This window comes from Heptranchias perlo, unplaced genomic scaffold (assembly GCF_035084215.1).
Source record: "Heptranchias perlo isolate sHepPer1 unplaced genomic scaffold, sHepPer1.hap1 HAP1_SCAFFOLD_122, whole genome shotgun sequence".
Classification (NCBI taxonomy): Eukaryota; Metazoa; Chordata; class Chondrichthyes; order Hexanchiformes; family Hexanchidae; genus Heptranchias; species Heptranchias perlo.
The window spans coordinates 87490-107997 of record NW_027138451.1 but is presented as its reverse complement, the minus strand read 5'-3'; the positions used below and the strand labels follow the sequence as shown (position 1 = coordinate 107997).

Here is a 20508-nt window from a genome sequence, read left to right as displayed (position 1 = left end):
GAAAAGGAAACATTTTCAGGGCTACAGGGAAAGGGCAGGGGAGTGGGAATAATTGGATAACTCTTTCAAAGAGCCGGCACGGGTACGGTGGGCCGAGTGTCCTCCTTGTGTGCTCTAAGATTATTTTACTGTATGAAATACTGACACTGTCCACCGACCCTTGTCTGGAGACTGAATGAAAACATCAACATTAATGGGGGACTTAGTGACTGTACCAAATTTTCAGGGGTTTCAGGTATTATACCACATTAACACGGGATCCGGAGACTGTAGGAATATTGAAAGTTGGATCTATGGACTTCCCAAATGTTTATAGGGGCGCCTAGAATCTGTTGCCTTACCTACAAGAGTTAAAGGGACGGTACATAGAAACACAAAAACATAGAAAATAGGAGCAAGAGTCGGCCATTCGGTCCTTCGGGCCTGCTCCGCCATTCACAATAATCGCCGCTGATCGTCCAACTAAGTCCCCTGTTCCCGCTTTATCCCCATATCCCTTGATTAAAAAGTGGGTCCACAGGTTATGACAATATTTACTTTGGAACCACGGATTGTATTAATATTTACACGTGGATCAAAGGCTCTACCAATATTTAGAGGGGGATGTGATTCATTGGAAACCTATTATCTTTCATGTGTAATTTAATCCCGTTCTTTTATTTAATTCTCAATCCACTCCTGATTCCAGCAGAAATCCCTGTTTGTTTCTCTATTTCCCAGTCCAATCACTATTATTATATTTAAACTCTGTCTCCAGTCGAAAGCCGTATCACAAGTATAATAATCAGGTCCATAAATGGATGCAGTAATAAAGCAGCAAATTTCACCCCGAACTCCATCAAACTGCTGCTTTTGCTCCCAGCCTGATGTATAATTTCCCTGTTTATTTCCCTTCCTTACAGTTAACTTAGTGACGATTGTGATCCTATCCCAAGGAAAGTGCGGTCTCTCCAAATGTGTCACTCGCTACCTGGTGGCCATGGCAGCGGTGGATCTACTGGTCGTTTTCATCGATCTGATATTGAGACAGATTCCGACTGTTTATTTCGAACAATTTATTTTCCTGTACGACATCCGCGTGTGTAATATCCACGCCGTCCTGCTTTATGCAGCGACAGACTGTTCTGTCTGGTTCACCGTCACTTTCACCTTTGATCGATTTGTGGCCATTTGTTGCCAGAAACTGAAAACTAAATATTGCACCGAGAAAACGGCGGCTGTGGTTCTGGGAACAGTGACTGTGCTGAGCTGTTTGAAGGACACCACCTGGTACTTTATGTTATCGCGTGGGTATACTCTTGGCAACCTTCCCTGGTTTTGTGCTGTAGACGGTCGTGTTCAATATTCCCGGGTGTGGGGAGCAATCGAACTCAGTCATTATATTCTAACCCCGGGGGTCCCATTTGTTCTGATTCTGCTGCTCAATGTTGTAATCGTCAGACACATTGTAGTGGCCAACAGAGCCCGCAGGAGACTCCGGGACCACAGCAGTGAAGAGAGTCCCAGTGACCCAGAAATTACGAGTCGAAGGAAGTCCATTATTTTACTGTTCGTCATCTCGGGGAATTTCATTCTGTTATGGGCGATGTTTATGTTGTATTCTATATGGATGCGGGTGTTGGATTTCGTCGGTGCGACTGTAATTCCGCCTATCGCTCTAATGGAACTGGGATTCATGCTCCAGCTCCTGAGTTGCTGCACAAACACTTGTATTTATGCTGTGACCCAGACTAAATTCAGAGAGCAGTTGAAGAAAATGCTTAAATATCCCTTTTCTCTAGTTGTTAAAATCATTAAATGATGAGCAGAACAGAACAATTCCCAGCATCAGAACTCAATCCTCTTTAATATTCTGTCCGACCCGCTCCGCCCCGGTGTTCTGTGATATCGAGATATTGGGGTCAATCGGCTGTGACACTGAACCAGTCCAAAATGCGATCATCGGTTCCCAATTTGAATGGAGGTTTGCGGACGATCACAACCTCTGAGGTCCCTGCGGTGGCTCTTGAATGGGGCCGGGAAGTTCACTACTGCTTCCTGTCGAGACATTGTGGGTCTGGCCAATCGTTGGAAGGTGTTTTAAATTATTGAAGGAAATTATCAATTAAATGTTCAGTTACATGACGGAAGACTCCTTTGAATATCAGCCAACTTAAATAGACAACAAGTGAACATTTACAAGAAACACCCGGTAAACATTAACAGACTCAAGGAAACACGCTGTAAACTTTCACAGTCGCACAGAATGGCCCTGTAAATAAATCCCGTCTCACAGAAACACCCTGTAAATATTAACATTAACAGAAACAACATGTAATCATTAAAAGTTTCACAGAAAAACCATATAATTATTAACATTCTCAGAAACACCCTGTAAATATTAACAGACTCACAGAAACCACTTGTAAACATTAACAGTTTCAAAGAAACACCCTAAAAATATTAACTGTCCCACAGAAGCACCCTGTAAATATCAACAGTGTCACAGAAAGACCTTATAAGCATTAATGCACTCACAGAAACTTCCTGTAAATCATAACCGTCTCACAGATACAACCTGTAAAGAACAGATTCACAGAAACAGGTTGTAAATAATAACATACTCACTGAAAGACCTGTAAATATTAATATAATCACAGAAATATTGTAAACATTAACAGATTCAAGGAAAAACCCTGTAAAGATTAACAAGTCTCACAGATACACGCAGCAAGCACGAAAATACTGACATATTTCCATACTAATACATTGCCAGGATGTGTTAACAAACTGACAGACGCATCCTGCAAATATTACCGTTGATGAACAGACACCCTGTACCAACCAAAACACTGCCAGAGACTTCCTGTAAACACGAACATAATCCCAATGACTCATGAACATTAACACACCGATAGATTACAGAGGTTAATATTAAAACTGTCACTGAGACACTCTGTACTTCATTGTCCACGGCCAGAGACACCCTGTGAACTGTAAAACACTCCCGCTGATATCAGCAATATTAAAACCCTGACAGGGACATAGGTGAATATTAACAACAATAACTCCCATTTATACAGCGCCTTCAACGTTGTTAAACGTCCTAATGCCTTTCACAGGAGCGATTATCAAACAAAATTTGACACCGAGCCGCCGAAGGAAATATTAGGACAAGTAACCAAATTAATCGTGAAGAGGTAAGTTTAAAGGAGCGTTTTAAAGGGGGAAAGGAAGGATGAGAGGCTGAAAGGTTTAGCGAGGGCACTTCAGAGGTCAGGCAGCTGAAGGCATGGCCGCCTTGGTGGGGCGATGCAAAGCGGGGGAAGGCAAGAGGCCAGAATTGGAAGGGCGCAGAGATCTCGAAGGGTTGTCTGGCTGGTGGAGGTTACAGAGATAAGGTGGGTCGAAGCCGTAAATGGATTTGAAGACAAGAATGAAAATTTAAAAATGAGGGGTTGCTGAATCGGGAGCGAATGTCCATCAGCGAACACAGAGGGGTGATGGGAAAACGGGACTTGATTCGAGTGAGAATTACGGCAACAGAGTTTTGGATGAGCTCAAGTTTGCAGAGGGTGCAAGGGTGGAGGCCGGCCGGGAGAGCATTGAAGTAGTTGAGTCTGGAGGTAACAAAGGCATGGATGATGGTTTCAGCAGCAGATGAGCTGAGACAGGGGTTGAGATGGGCGATGTTAAGGAGGTGGAAGTTGGCGGTCTTGGTGACGGAGAGGATATGGGGTCAGAAGTTCATCTCAGAGTCAAATAGGGTGCTAAGGTTGTGAACGGTGTGGTTCAGCCTCACACATTGGCCAGGGAGAGGGATGGAGTCAGTGTCGAGGGAATGGAGTTCGTGGCAGGGACCGAACACAACGGCTTCGGTTTTCCCAACGTTTAATTAGAGGAAATTTATTTTCATCCAATACTGGATGACGGAGAAGCAGCCTGACAAATTCGAGGCAGTGGACGGGTCGGGAGAGGTGGTGGGGATGTGGAGCTGGGTCTCGTCAGCAGCCTTAACTGGTTCCTCCCGGACTGAGCAGGATTGCTTTTTCAACAACACATCATCAGTGGTGTGAAACTAAGCTGTCTCATGACGGTCTGATCCGAGCTAACGTTCAATATTCGAGTGTGAACAATCCAGCGCTGGGTGACGTCTACTTCACAATGAGAGGAACAGCCGACATCGAAGGATCAAAAAGCGACATCCCGACGAGCGCTGGATCGCCACAGTCCGTCTGGAACCTGACGTTGTGTTTTCGGATGATCTCGGTGAGGCGCAGCATGTAGAGGAGAAATAGGCGGGGGCCAAGGAGAGAGCAAGGGGGGATTCCGGGGGTAAAGGTGCGGGAGAGGGAAGAGAAGCCATTGCAGTTGATTCTCGGACGATGACTGGATAGGTGGGAATGGACCAGGCGATGGCATTCCCTCCTCGGCAAAGAGTGAGGGGAAAGACCGTACCAAAGTGAGAGGGAAAGAGAGAGGCACACAGTGCAAGAAGTGGTGAGAAATAGAGCGGGATAGATGAGAGAGTTGGAGAGACAGAGGGGGAGAGAATTAAACAGAAACACAGTAAAGGTGTGACACAAACTCAGACAGAGCACGAGAGAAAATGAGCATCGCACACTGGTCCAGAATTAATATATCGAATCGCAAATAAGACAAGGTTCAATCGGCCCCCTGAACCCTCTATTTAAACCTCCTTTTTATACCAATTTTATCCCCCCTTATTAAATCCACTTTAACTTATCATTTGAAACTTCATTAAACCCCTTTTAATCCCTTTTAAATCTCATTTTTAAACCCTACTATTTAAGTCATTTGGCCCCTTTTTAAACCCATTTTTTTGAGAGACTGTCTTTCTCCAAACTCTCCCAATGTGGTTGTTTTTGAAACCCATCTCTTTCTCACCGAGCTCACAGTCTCTCTCCTAACCCCTTTTAAACACATTTACCGCCCGTTTAACTATTTAACCTCCTTGAACTGCTTCCAACTGTCCTTTTTAAACATTTTAAGCTCTTGAACCACTTTTTTTCCTCCAACCCCTTTTTAAAAGTTTAACCCCCTTTTTAACCATTTAACTTATTTAGCCCTCTTTTTAACCTCTTTAATACCATTTCAACCAGTAACTTATTGAACCCCGTTTAACCCTCTTTTTAACCCCCTTTATAACATTAGTCTCCTTTTAAACCCTTTTGAAGCTCTTTAACATTATTCTTAATCACCTCCTGTGAGAGAAGCAAAGCGACCCCGAGACATTGAGCACAATGGAGGTTTGCAGAAAGGGAGAGGGGGCAGGAGCTCTGGCCTCGGTGCGACTCACAGGAAGTGACCTCGCCGCGTAAGACAATGATGACCCAACATGGCCGCCTCCAACGCTGCTGCCACGCCCACTCCGCATCCGACATTTTGTCCTTTCCCAGAAGTAAGTTCGCTACGTCGATGCAAGCTCAACGTATCCACCGCTGGGACCAGCTGGGCTCCGCATGCTGCCCCGCAGCCGAGCGAAAGGTTGAGGAGTCACGTGGTCATGTGACGCCATCTCCCAGAGTGCAGCGCGGCCAGAGCTGTGGTTCGAGAGGGGATTTTCTCCGCGTGCTGGATTGTGGGAAGGCGTGGTCGCCATCGCCACATCCGTCCAACCAGCTGCTCAAATTGGCGAAACCGCCGCCCTCCAATGGGGACCGGAGATTAGTGATTGACACTCCTACCTGTTGGTAATTTCAGTCGTTACTGTTTATATTAAAATTAGTGCTGGGGCCCTGAAAGTTTGTTGATGTTTTTCCACCTCTGTCATGGAACCATTTATTCATACTGGCGTCCTCTCTCCTCAAAATGTGATAACCAGGAACATTTCACTGTGTTCTATGAAAACCCAGGCCCTGACTTATAGATACTAGATCACATCTCTCATGATTCTGACTTTCCAAACGTGTTTTGAATATTTTGTAGATTCACAGATAACACACAATCTGAACTCAAATTCATTGGAATGTTGACCCGTTCACGTTTTCAATTTTTAATATCGAGTTACTTCTTCAAAACCTCATTCCGTTTTCCTGCTCATAACTTTTCACTATTTCATAAATCTTCTGTTCCTGCTGCAAAAGTTTCATTTATTCCACTCAGTGCTGTGGCCCTCCTCCCTGTTGATATTAAAAGTAACTACTCAAATTACCATGATTAACGATCAGAAACCACCCATCTGTGTGAAAGATGTTTTCCGCCCTGAACCGGTATCCCTTTAAAACATTCGTGAAGTTTGTTTCTATCTGAAGGGAACGGCCTTTCTTCAGTTGAGCCAGTTTAACAAATAACACCCTCGCTAACATATTTTAGCAACAACAGACGTCCCTGCTCCATTCTCCTATTAATTGGAATCAAACTAATTGATTATAATTAATCAGGAATACGTTTTGTCTCCGATGTTGCTCCTATCCTGTCATTGGATCGCGTTCATTCCGACCCCTCGGGGAACCATATGCTGATTTTCCAGGTGTCAGGCAGAGAGCGATAATCGGCCATTGCGAAAGAGTTAACCCTTTACTGAGCTGAACTGTGTGTTCGATCAGTCTTTGATCAGTTCAATAAAAGTGTACCGGGCACAAAACGGTTGAGTGAGTAAAAAGAGCAAGTATTGCAGTTACACATCAATGCTTAAAGAGTGAGAAAGGACAGTTTCCCTCCCCTGTTTACCGAATTTCAAATTCTAACATGGGGAGGAGGTACCGCTGGACGAGGATGGTGCAAATCTCCAGAGTTCGTGTTCCTGCTTTCTTTCCCAGAACCGCGTTAAATTGTGTCTGGGGGAGTTTGGTGGGGACCATGAAGGGAGAAGCCCTGAAATTCCCAGTGTAAAATAGCCGGACTTCAGTCAGTGTCTGAGCGAAAAATCAGTGAATTGTTCCGTCCGCGAGGAATAGAGAGTTCCGTACGCCGGGGAACATATCTGACCGCAGGAAATCGGCTTTACAAATGAGGAAGGGGCAGAAAATTTAATTAATAAAACAAATTGACACTACATTAAGCTTACCTTGATCCCGCAAGGATTTTCCGTCTCTCAATGTCCGTGTAGATTTTGCCAATTATATCCTTGTTATTTCATTGTAATCAATCGAGTACAAGTTCTTTGCTTCATTTCAGCAGTTCACAACTTGGGAATTTGATCCGATCCTTGTTATGTGAGACTCAGAGCACCGCCCATTGTGAAAGCTGCTGCCAGACATCAGGATGGATTTCAACACAGACATTCCTCATTTGTTTCAGAAATTGTGAACAAAGTTGGTTCGAAATGTTCTTTTTCTCTTCTTGTTCCTGGGAATTTCAGCAAAATAGATACTTGTTTAGAAATAAATTGCTACATTTGCATCAGGGACATTGTTTACTTGAGTCCCATCAATTTTCTGATTTTGGCGCTTTCAAACCTGCGGCCAAGAGCCAGTGTTTCGTCAGTGAGCTGAGGAGAGGCTGTTTTTGAAAGTGAGGATATTAACCGTTATACCGCCTAATTAAACTATGTCTAAGCATCAATCAGCTCAATCACTGGGGGAATGGACAGTATGGGTAAATGATGTGTTTATATTTCATTAAATACACTGTTAAATGAACAGTGTGGGTAAATGATGGGTTTATATACCATTAAATACTCTGTTAAATGGACAGTGCGGTTAAATGGACACTTTATAAATCATTAAATACACTGTTAAACGGACAGTCTGGTTAAATGGTGGGTTTATATGTCATGAAATAGACCTTTAAATGGACAGTGTGGGTAAATTTTGGGTTGAAATATCATTGAATACACTGCTAAATGGACAGTGTGGTTAATTGGATGGTACATATATCATTAAATACACTATTAAATGGACAGTGCGAACAAATGGTGGGTTCATATATCATTAAATACACTGTTAAATGGACAGTCTGGTTAAATGGTGGGTTCATATATCATTAAATACACTGTTAAATGGACAGTGTTGTTAAAATGTGTGTTCATATACCATTAAATACACTGTTAAATGGACAATGGCGATAAATTGTGGGTTTATTTATCATTAAATACAATGTTAAATGGACAGTGTGGGTAAATGGTGGGTTTATATATCATTAAATACATGTTAAATGGACAGTGTGGTTGAATGGTTGGTTCATATATCATTAAAAACAGTGTTAAATGGACAGTGTGTGTAAATGGTGGGTTTATATATCATTAAATACACTGTTAAATGGACAGTCTGGTGAAATGGTGGGTTCATATATCATTAAATACACTTATAAATGGACAGTGTGTGTAAATGGTATGTTTATATATCATTAAATACACTGTTATATGGACGGTCTGGTTAAATGTTGAGTTCATATATCATTAAATACACTGCTAAATTGACAGTGCGGGTAAATGGACACTTTATAAATCATTAAATACACTGTTAAGCGGACAGTGTGTGTAAATGGTGGGTTACATATCATTAAATCAACTGTTAATTGGACATACACTGTTAAATGGACAATGTCAATAGATTGTTGGTTTATTTATCATTAAATACATTGTTAAATGGACAGTGTGTGTAATTGGTGGGTTCATATATCATGATATACACTTTTAAATGGAAAGAGTGTGTTATTGGTGGGTTTATATATCAATAATTACACTGTTAAATGGACAGTGTGGGTAAATGGTGGGTTTATATATCATTACATACACTGTTAAATGGAAATTACGAGGAGATGCTGTGTTCACATATCATTAAATACACTGTTAAAAGGACAGTCTCGTTAAATTGTTGGTTCATATATAATTAAATACATTGTTAAATGGACAGTGTTTTTAAATGGTCGGTTTATATATCATTAAATACATCGTTAAATGGACAGTGTGTGTTATTGGTGGGTTTATATATCATTAAATACACTGTTAAATGGACAGTGTGGTTAAATGGTTGGTTTATATTTCATTAAATACACTGTTAAATGGACAGTCTGGTTAAATAGTGGGTTCATGTATCATTAAATACACTGGTAAATGGACAGTGAGTGTAAATGGTACGTTCATATATCATTAAATACACTGTTAAATGGACAGTGCGGGTAAATGGACACTCTATAAATCACTAAATACACTGTTAAATCGTCAATGCGGGTCAATGGTGGGTTCATGTATCATTAAATACACTGTGAAATGGACAGTGTGTGTAAATGGTTGATTTATATTTCATTAAATACACTGTTAAATGGACAGTCTGGTTAAATGTTGGGTTCATATATAATTAAATACACTGGTTAATGGACAAATGTCGATAACTTGTGGGTTAATATATCATTAAATACACTTTTAAATGGACAGTGTGGGTAAATGTTGGGTTTATATATCATTAAATTCACTGTTAAATGGTCAGTGCGTGTCAATGGTGGGTTTATATATCATTAAATACACTGTTAAATGGACAATGTCAATTGATTGTGGGTTTATTTATCATTAATACAATGTTAAATGGACAGTGTGGGTAAATGGTGGGTTCATATTTCATTAAATACACCGTTAAATGGACAGTGTGTGTAAATGGTGGTTTAATATATCATTTAATACATGTTAAATGGACAGTGTGGTTGAATGGTTGGTTCATATATCATTAAATGCACTGTTAAATGGACAGTGTGTGTAAATGGTGGGTTTCTATATCATTAAATACACTGTTAAATGGACAGTCTGGTTAAATGGTGGGTTTATATATCATTGAATAGATTTTAAATGGACAGTGTGGGTAAATGTTGGGTTCGTATATCATTAAGTACACTGTTAAATGGACAGTGTGTGTAAATGGTTGATTTATATTTCATTAAATACATTGTTAAATGGACAGAATGGGTAAATGTTGGGTTCATATATCATTAAATACACAGTTAAATGGACAGTGCAGGTAAATGGACACTTTATATATCATTAATTACACTGTTAAATGGTCAGTGCGTTCAATGGTGGGTGTATATATCATTAAATACAGTGTTAAATGGACAGTGTGTGTTATTGGTTTATTGATATATCAATACTTACACTGTTGAATGGTCAGTCTGGTTCAATGTTGGGTTCATACATCATTAAATGCACTGATAAATGGACAGCGTTGTTAAAATGTGTGTTCATGTAACATTAAATACACTGTTCAATGGACAATGTCGATAAATTGTGGGTTTATATATCATTAAATACACTGTTAATTGGACAGTGTGGGTAAATGTTGGGTTTATATATCATTAAATACACTTTTAAATGGATAGTGTGTGTAAATGGTATTTTTATATATCATTAAATACACTGTTTTATGGACGGTCTGGTTAAATGTTGATTTCATATATCATTACATACACTGTTGAATTGACAATGCGGGTAAATGGACACTTTATAAATCATGAAATACACTGTTAAATTTTTGAGTGCGGGTAAAGGGTGGGTTCATATATCATTAAATACACTGTTTAATGTACAGTGTTGGTAAATGTTGGGTTCATATATCTTTACATACACTGTTAAATGGACAATGTCAATAGATTGTGGGTTTATTTATCATTAAATACAATGTTAAATGGACAGTGTGGGTAAATGGTGGGTTTATATATCATTAAATACAATGTTAAATGGACAGTCTGGTTAAATGGAGTATTCATATATCATTAAATACACTGTTAAATGGACAGTGTGGGTAAATGGTAGGTTTATATATCATTAAATACAATGTTAAATGGACAGTGTGTGTAAATGGTGTGTTCCTATATCATTAAATACACGTTAAATGGGCAGTGCGACAAAATGGTGGATTTATATATCAGTAAATACACTGTTAAATGTACAGTGTGGGTAAATGTGGGGTTCATATATCTTTAAAAGCACTTGTTAAATGGACAATGTCAATAGATTGTGGGTTTATTTATCATTAAATACACTGTTAACTGGACAGTGTGGGTAAATGGTGGTTTTATATATCAGTAAATGCACTGTTAAATGGACAGTGTGTGTATATGGTGGGTTTACATATCATTAAATACACTGTTAAATGGACTGTCTGGTTAAATGGTGGGTTCATATGTCATTAAATACACTGTTAAATGGAAAGTGTGGGTAAATGGTGGGTTTATATATCATTAAATACACTGTTAAATGGACTGTCTGTTTAAATGGTGGGTTCATATGTCATTAAATACACTGTTAAATGGACAGTGCGGGTAATTGGTGGGTTCATATATGATTAAATACACTGATAAATGGACAGTGCGAGTAGATGTTGGGTTTATATATCATTAAATATACTATTAAATGGACAGTCTCGTTTAATGGTCGGTTCATATATCATTAAAGACACTGTTAAATGGACAGTGTTTGTAAATGGTAAGTTTACAGATCATTAAATACACTGTTAAATGGACCGTGTGGGTAAATGGTGGGTTTATATATCATTAAATACACTGTTTAATGGCAGTGTGGGTAATGGTTGGTTTATATCTCATTAAATACACTGTTAAATGGACAATGTCAACAGATTGTGTGTTTATTTATCATTAAATACACTGTTAAATGGACAGTGTGTGTTAATGTTAGGTTTATATCTCATTAAATACACTGTTAAATGGACAGTCTGGTTAAATGTTGGCACATATATCATGAAATACACTGTTAAATGGACAGTGTGGATAAATATTTGATTATATTTCATTAAATGCAATGTTAAATGGACAGTGCAGGTAAATGGTGGCTTTCTATACCAATAAATACACCTTTAAATGGACAGTGTGTATAAATGTGGGTTAAGATATCATGAAATACACTTTTTAATGGACAGTGCAGGTAAATGGACACTTTATAAATCATTAAATACACTGTTAAATGGACAGTGTGGTTAAATGGTTGGTTTATATATCATTAAATACACTGTTAAGTGGACAGTGTGGGTAAATGGTGGGTTTATATATCATTAAATACATGTTAAATGGACAGTGTGGGTAAATGATGGTTTAAATATCATTAGATACACTGTTAAATGGACAGTGTGGGTAAATGATGGATTTATATATCATCAAATACACTGTTAAATGTACAGTGTGTGTAATCGATGGGTTTATATATCATAAAATACACTATTAAATGGACAGTGTGGGTAAATCATGGTTTAAATATCCTTAAATACACTATTAAATGGACAGTGTGGGTAAATGATGGGTTTATATATCATTAAATAAACTGCTAAATGGACAGTGTGATTAAATGTTGGGTTCATCGGTCATTAAATACAATTTTAAATGGACATTCTGGTTAAATGTTGGGTTCATATATCATTAAATACACTGTTAAAAGGACAGTGTGTGCAAATGGTGGGTTTATATATCATTAAATACACTGTTAAATTGACAGTCTGGTTAAAAGGTGGGTTTATATATCATGAACACACTGTTAAATGGACTGTGTGTGTAAATGGTAGGTTTATATATCAGAAAATAAACAGTAATATGGACAGTGTTTGTAAATGGTTGGTTTATATATCATTAAGTACACTGTTAAATGTTCAATGTTGGTAAATGGTGGGTTCATATATCTTTAAATACACTGTTAAATGGACAGTGTGTGTAAATGCTGGGTTCATTTATCATTAAATACACTTTTAAATGGACAGTGTGTGTAAATGCTGCCTTCATTTAGCATTAAATACACTTTTAAATGGACAGTGTGTGTAAATGGAGGTTTAATATATCATTAAATACACTGTTAAATGGACAGTGTGTGCAAATGGTGGGTTCATATATCATTAAATACACTGTTAAATGGACAGTGTGTGTAAATGGTAGGTTTATATATCATTAGATACATTGTTAAATGGACAGTGCGGGTAAATGGTGGGTTTATATATCATTAAATCACTGTTAAATGGACAGTGTGGGTAAATGGTGTGTTTATATATCATTAAATACACTGTTAAATGTACAGTGTGGATAAATGGTGGGTTTATATATCATTAAATACACTGTTAAATGGACAGTGTGGGTAAATGGTGGGTTTATATATCATTAAATCACTGTTAAATGGACAGTGTGGGTAAATGGTGTGTTTATATATCATTAAATACACTGTTAAATGGACAGTGTGGGTAAATGGTGGGTTTATATATTATTAAATACATTGTTAAATGGACAGTGTGTGTAAATGGTGGGTTTATATATCATTAAATACACTGTTAAATGGACAGTGTGTGTCAATGGTTCGCTGATATATCATTAAATCACTGTTAAATGGACAGTCTGGTTAAATGGTGGGTTCATATATCATTAAATACACTGTTAAATGAACAGTGTGTGTAAATGGTAGGTTCATTTATCATTAAATACACTGTTAATCGGACAATGTCGATAAATTATGGGTTTATATATCCGTTCCCTTCGTCCTTAACTCACCCTATTGTTGTTTGTCGGTTCAGATCGTAACCGTCCCTTCCCGTCTTCCTCAACTCACCCTAGTGTCCCAAGAACATGAACCCTTCCCTCCTGCTCCAGCCCTGCAGCCGGACATTGACCTGCCTCATATTGTCCTCCTTCAGCAGCCCAGCGCAAAACAATCCAGAGATCACCACCTTCAGGCCTTGTTGTTCAGTCTTGGGCTCCGGAGTTAATATTCATTCTATAAACGGAGCCCTTTCCTTGTTATTCGTTCCGGCCATGACTATTTACCTCTCTCCTTTCCTTCCCAGAGAGTGTACAACCTGTTCCAGGAAGTTCTTCGCTCTGATACCAGGAAGGCAACTTACCAATTGGGACCTGCTCAGGGCTGCAGAACAGTCTGTTTACTCGCCTGACTATAGAATCTCGCAACACTATCGCGCTCCTATCCCTGTGCCTAACCTGCCTGTCACACCTGCGCCACTCGGGGTGTCCCCCTACTCCCTGGTGTCACACTATTAATCAGGAAGGCCAGCCTGAGTCACTGTCTCTATCCACCTTGCAGTCCCTAGCACCAGTTATCTACCGGACAGTTCCAGTACTGATGTCCCTCTACCTGTGACTGCACTGCCCCACTAGATGTTCACTCACTTCTCTCTATCCACAAAGTATCTGCTCGGTTTTCTCTTCTTGTGTGAGCTGCAGGTTCTTGTTCGTGAGCTGGACCCTTTATCAGGACACAATTGATATTTTAAAGGTTGTTCTGAACCTACCGGTGTCTATTCTCATTCTTGTTGAAGATGTTGGGTCTTCTCCCCTGTTTGGTCCTTCAGCCATGGAGGTGACAGGCGTTCCAAGATTCTGATGCTCTGTAATAAATATATTAATAGGAGGGTTAGAGTGAAATATTGAAATGAGAAGGATAAAACGTCGCCTTGTCGCGATATCAAGTCCCTCCTCCCCCATCAGTACAACAGCTGTTCGCTCTGGAATCTAGCATTTCCCGACTGTAAGGATCAACTCTCCACATGAGGTGCGGCAAAGACAGCTGCCCAGTGAAACCCAATGAGACCCGCTGATCTTCACAACCCAGTTGTAGCCGGCCGAGATTCTGCACTGGGAGCACCAATTGGTCAGGTTTACTCACCGTGCAGGCCAACACCAGACTTATTCCTGAGGTAGTGAATATTCTGGAGGGCAATATGGAGCGAGGTGATGAATTAAATGATCCTTCACTCGGTGTTACCCAGTCTGGCGCTGTTGTATTATTTTATTCACAGATTTATTTTTAATATTTTTAATGTGTTGAGTTTTGATATTAAATTCCGGTATTTTATGAACCTGATATCTATCTACATACAGAGTTTGGAGCTGGGTGTGATTTTTCTGCTCTCTATGGACAGTGACATTGTCCGTGTGTTCATGGAGTTGTGTTTTGGTTGGTGCTTCTATTTGAATATATTTACCATATCTCTCATGGTATCAGCACCTGACTAATGAGCACTGTAGGAGGTGAGGAATTTCCGTTCAATAATATCAACACTAATGTATAATATTATGAATCGTGTAACTGTAAACAGATGCTGCACATTTATCTTTGCGTTATCTTTTGGGGTCGTACAATCTCAGAAAACACCACAAATTTCTAAGTTGAAGATTTGACGGCTGTTTTATAATCATAATTCTCCATTTTGTGTGCGCCTTTCTGTATGTGTGCGCAAATGCAAGAGCAACCAATCAAACTATCAGTACCGGTGCTTTCCTTTCCACACTGTTTGAATGTAAAAGCGGTTCATGTCGGTTATTCTCTACCATAAATGTACAACCAAGTTTGAGACCTTGTAAGATGCAGTTATCTGTTGTTTCAGTCACGCTCACACTAGTGCTTTAAACGGACAACAGCAACAAAAATTTAAATTTACACCTACACTAATTACATTAGTGTAATCAAACACAAGATTCATTTGTAAGGAATCTTACAACACCAGGTTATAGTCCAACAAATTTATTTTAAAATCACAAGTTTTCGGAGATTATCTCCTTCGTCAGATGAATGAATGAAAAGGTTCTCAAATCGCATATCTTATACTATGTTGGGACAGCATCACACCAATCAAAAGGTGTCGTCGTTATTCAAACAGGCCAGTCACGGAGAACAGCACGTCCCAGTACACTCGATATACATTGTGTCTATTACACAGGCAGGCAGAAAGAAACTCAAAATGGCAGAGAGAGAGAATTTTGAAAAACATATAAATTTTTTCCCCCTTTTTGCTGGTGGGGTTACGTGTAGCGTGAGGCCGGGATCTTGGGTTCATGTCACGCTACACGTAACCCCACCAGCAAAAAGGGGGAAAAATTTATATGTTTTTTAAAATTCTCTCTCTCTCTCTCTCTCTGCCATTTTGAGTTTCTTTCTGCCTGCCTGTGTAATAGACACAATGTATATCGAGTGTAATGGGACGTGCTGTTCTCCGTGACTGGCCTGTTTGAATAACAACGACACCTTTTGATTGGTGTGATGCTGTCCCAATATAGTATAAGATATGCGATTTGAGAACCTTTTCATTCATTCATCTGACGAAGGAGATAATCTCCGAAAGCTTGTGATTTTAAAATAAATTTGTTGGACTATAACCTGGTGTTGTAAGATTCCTTACATTTGTCCACCCCAGTCCATCACCGGCATCTCCACATCAAAGATTCATTTGAGCAGTTACTTGCTTTTACATATAAAGACGAGAGATCGGGCCCTCAAACCTGTTGGTAATTTGAATGGTTACTTTTTATATAAATATTAGTGATGGACCCTCCTACCTGTTGGTAATTTCTGTAGTTACTTTTTGTCTGAAGATTAGTGATGGACCCTCCTACCTGTTTGTAATTCAGTAGTTATTTTTACATAAAGATTAGTGATGGACCTTCCTACCGGGTGGTAATTACTGTAGTTACTTTTTAAATAAAGATTTGTGATGGACCCTCCAACACATTTGTAATTTCAGTAGTTACTTTTTATACAAAGATTAGTGATGCACCCTCCAACATGTTTCTAGTTCAGTAGTTACTTTTCATGTAAAGATTATTGAAGGACACTGCTACATGTAGGTAATTTCAGTCATTACTTTTTATATAAAGATTATTGATGGACCGTGGTAGCTGTTTGTATTTCAGCAGTTAATTTTCATTAAAGATTAGCGATGGAACCTCCTTGCTGTTTGTAATTCAGTAGTTACTTGATATATAAAGATTAGTGATGGACCCTCCTACCTGTTGGTGATTTCATTAGTTACTTTTCATATAAAGATTATCGATGGACTCTTCTTCCTGTTTGTAATTCAGTCGTTACTTTTTAGTTAAAGATTAGTGATGGACTGTCCTACCTGTTGGTAATTTCAGTAATTACTTTTTAAAAGAAGATTAGCGATGCACCCTCCGACCTATTTGTAATTCAATAATTACTTTTTAAATAAAGACAAGTGATGGACAAATCTCCCTCTCCGTAATTGCAGGAGTTACTTTATATATAAAGAGTAGTGATGGACGCTCCTACCTGTTGGTAATTTCTGTAGTTACTTTTTATCTGAAGATTAGTGATGGACCCTCCTCCCTGTTTGTAATTCAAGAGTGACTGTTCTATAAAGATTAGCGATGGACCCTCCTTGCTGTTTGTAATTCAGTCGTTACTTTTTATATAAAGATTATTGAAGGACCATCCTCACTGTTGGTAATTTGAATGCTTACTTTTTATATAAAGATTAGTGATGGACCCTCCTCCTGCTCGTAATTTCATTAGTTATTTTCTTTAAAAAGATTAGTGATGGACCCACCGACCTGTTGGTAATTAAAGTAATTACGTTTTATGTAAATATTAGTGATGGACCCTCCTACCTGTTGGTAATTTCAGTAATTACATTTTAAACGATGATTAGCGATGCAACCTCCTACCTTTTGTAATATAATAGTTATTTTTCAAATAAAGATAAGTGATCCACACACCTCCCTGTTGGCAATTTCAGGAGTTACTTTACATACAAAGATTAGTGATGGACCCTCTTACCTGTTCGTAATTTCAAGTGTTTCTCTTTGTATAAAGATTAATGATGGTCCCTCCCACCTGTTGGTAATTTCAGTAGTTACTTTTTATATAAAGGTGAGTGATGGACCCTGCCACCTGTTTGGAATTCAGTGGTTACTTTTTATATAATGATTAGTGATGGACTCTCCTATCTGTTTGTAATTCAGTATTAATCTTTCTCTGAAGATTAGTGATGGTCCCTCCCACCTGTTGGTAATTTCAGTGGTTACTTTTTATATAAAGATTAGTGATGGATCCTCCGACCTGCTCGTAGTTGTAATAGGCTGATTTTCCAGGTGCCCGGTAGAGCGCGAGAATCGGCCATTGCGACTGTGTTAAAACTTTACTGAGTTGAACTGAATGTTCCATCAGTTTTTGGTCAGTTAAATAAAAGTGTACCGTGCAGAAAACGATTCAGTGAGTAAACAAAGCCAGTGTCACAGTTACAAATGAATGCATATAGAGTGAGAAAGGTCAGTTTCTCACCCCTGTTTACTGAATATCAATTTCTAAGTTGGGGAGGAGGCACCGCTGGACTACGGTTGTGTAAATCTCCAGAGTTCGTGTTCCTGCTTTCTGTCCTGTAACCGCTTTAAAATGTTTCTGTGGGGAGATTGGTGGGGCCCATGAAGGGATAAGCCCTGAAATTCCCGGTATAAAATAGCCGACCTTCAGTTCGTGTCTCAGCGAACAATTTGTGAATTGTTCCGTCCGCGAGCAAGAGAGCTCCATACGCTGGGGAACATATCAGACCGCGGGAAATCGGCTTTCGAAAGGAGGAAGGGGCAGAAAAAGTTAATTCATAAAACAAATTGACACAACATGAACCTTACCTTGATCCTGCGAGGATTTTCCGTCTCTCACTCTCCGTGCAGATTTTGCAAATTATATCCTTGTTATTTCATTGAAACCAATCGAGTACAAGTTCCTTGCTTTATTTTAGCAGTTCACAACTTGGGAATTTGATCTGATCCTTGTTATGTGAGATTCAGAGCTCCGCCTTCTGTGAAAGCTGCTGCCAGACATCAGGATGGATTTCAACACAAACATTCCTCATTTTTTTTCAGAACAGGGAGCGGCCTTTCTGGTGGAATCTAATCGAACCGGTTTGACGATTCGCTGCCAATTGCGAACAAAGTCAGTTATACATTTTACTTCTTCTCTTCTTTTTCCAGGGAGGTTCAGTAAAAATAGATACTTGGTTAGAAATAAATTGTTACATTTGCATCAGGGACATTGTTTGCTCAAAGTCCCATCGATTTTCTGATGTTTGCGCTTTCAAACCTGGGGCCAAAAGACAGTGTTTCGTCAGTGAGCTGAGGAGAGGCTGTTTCTGAAAGTGAGGACATTAACCATTTAACCGCCGAATTCAGCTGTCGCTGAGCATCAACCACCTCAGTCACTTGTGGAATGAGCACTGTCTTTCCCCAGTTACATTTATCATAGTAAATATTCTGAAGATACAGCAGTTAAATTGTTAAATCCGGAAAGGACCATTTCTGTGCTGTGATCGGTATAAGGATCGAATTTCACTCATTTTCAGAGGTCCGAAGAGAGAAAGTGTTTGAGGACAAATTGTGGTGAAAATTCCAAGGGACAGATTGTTGTGATCAATCCCAGGGTCAGATTGTGATGATAATTCCGAGGGACGGATTGTTGTGATCAATCACAGGGACAGATTGTGGTGATAATTCCGAGGGACAGATTGTTGAGATCAATCCCAGGGTCAGATTGTGATGATAATTCCGAGGGACGGATTGTTGTGATCAATCCCCGGGTCAGATTGTGATGATAATTCCGAGGGACGGATTGTTGTGATCAATCCCAGGGTCAGATTGTGGTGATAATTCCGAGGGACGGATTGTTGTGATCAATCCCAGGGTCAGATTGTGGTGATAATTCCGAGGGACAGATTGTTGTGATCAATCCCAGGGACAGATTGTGATTATAATTCCGAGGGACGGATTGTTGTGATCAATCCCCGGGATAGGTTGTGGTGATAATTCGAATGGACGGATTGTTGTGATCAATCACAGGGACAGATTGTGGTCATAATTACATAAACTGTTAAATGAACAGTGTGGGTAAATGGTGGGTTTATATATCATTTAATACACTGTTAAAGAGACAGTGTGTGTAAATGATGGTTTTATATATCACCAAATACAAAGTTACAAGGACAATGTGAGTAAATGGTGGTTTATTTCTCATTAAATACACTGTTAAATGGACAGTGTGGTAAATGGTGGGTTTATGTAACATTAAATGCACTGATAAATGGGCATTGTGGGGAAATGGTGGGTTTATGTATCATTTATTACATTGTTTAATGGACAGTGTGGGTTAATGGTGGGTTTATATATCATTCAATACACCGTTAAATGGACATTGTGCTTAAATGGTGGGTTGATATCTCATTAAGTACATTGTTACGTGGACAGTGTTGGTAAATGATAGGTTTGCATGGATTCTGGGTGCGTTAATTGAGATTTATAAATTGATAAAACGATTCAATAGAGAATTGCACAGAATTACATCGAACGTACGGCATTGAAACACTCCATTCGGCCCAACTGGTCCATAATCCACACGAGACTCCTCCCTCCTTAATTCATCTTCTCCACCCACCATATCATTTCTCACTCGGATGTTTATCTAGCTTCCCTTACATTCATCTAGGCGACTCGCCTCAATGACTCCTTGTGGTCGTGAGTTCCATAGTCTAACTACTCTCTGGGGAAAGACGTTCCTGCTGAATTCCCTATTGGATTTAGTAGTGACTATCATTTATTTATGGCCCCGAGTTCTGGTTTCTCCCGCAATTTTGATGATCTGAAAGACCTCTATCAGGTCACCCCTCTATCTTCCCTTTACCAGAGAAAAGAGCTCCATGTTGATCAATCTTTCCTGATAGTTATAACTTCTCAGTTCTCGTATCATCTTAGTAAATCCTTTTTGCACCTTCTCCAGTGCCTCTACATCATTTTTTATCATATGGAGACCAGAACTGTACACAGTAATCTAAGTGTGGCCTAACCAAG

General features: G+C 39.2%; 1 long non-coding RNA gene across 1 annotated transcript; it reads right to left on the bottom strand.

The window, feature by feature from the left end:
* Nucleotides 1-678: 678 nt before the first annotated feature.
* LOC137308147 (uncharacterized) lies at nucleotides 679-18628 on the bottom strand. The gene is made up of 5 exons (XR_010959426.1): nucleotides 18301-18628; nucleotides 14166-14261; nucleotides 7010-7290; nucleotides 2518-2557; nucleotides 679-2056 (listed from the first exon to the last, which is right to left on the bottom strand). It is a non-coding gene; the product is annotated as an uncharacterized lncRNA (long non-coding RNA).
* Between the last annotated feature and the right edge of the window lie 1880 nt (nucleotides 18629-20508).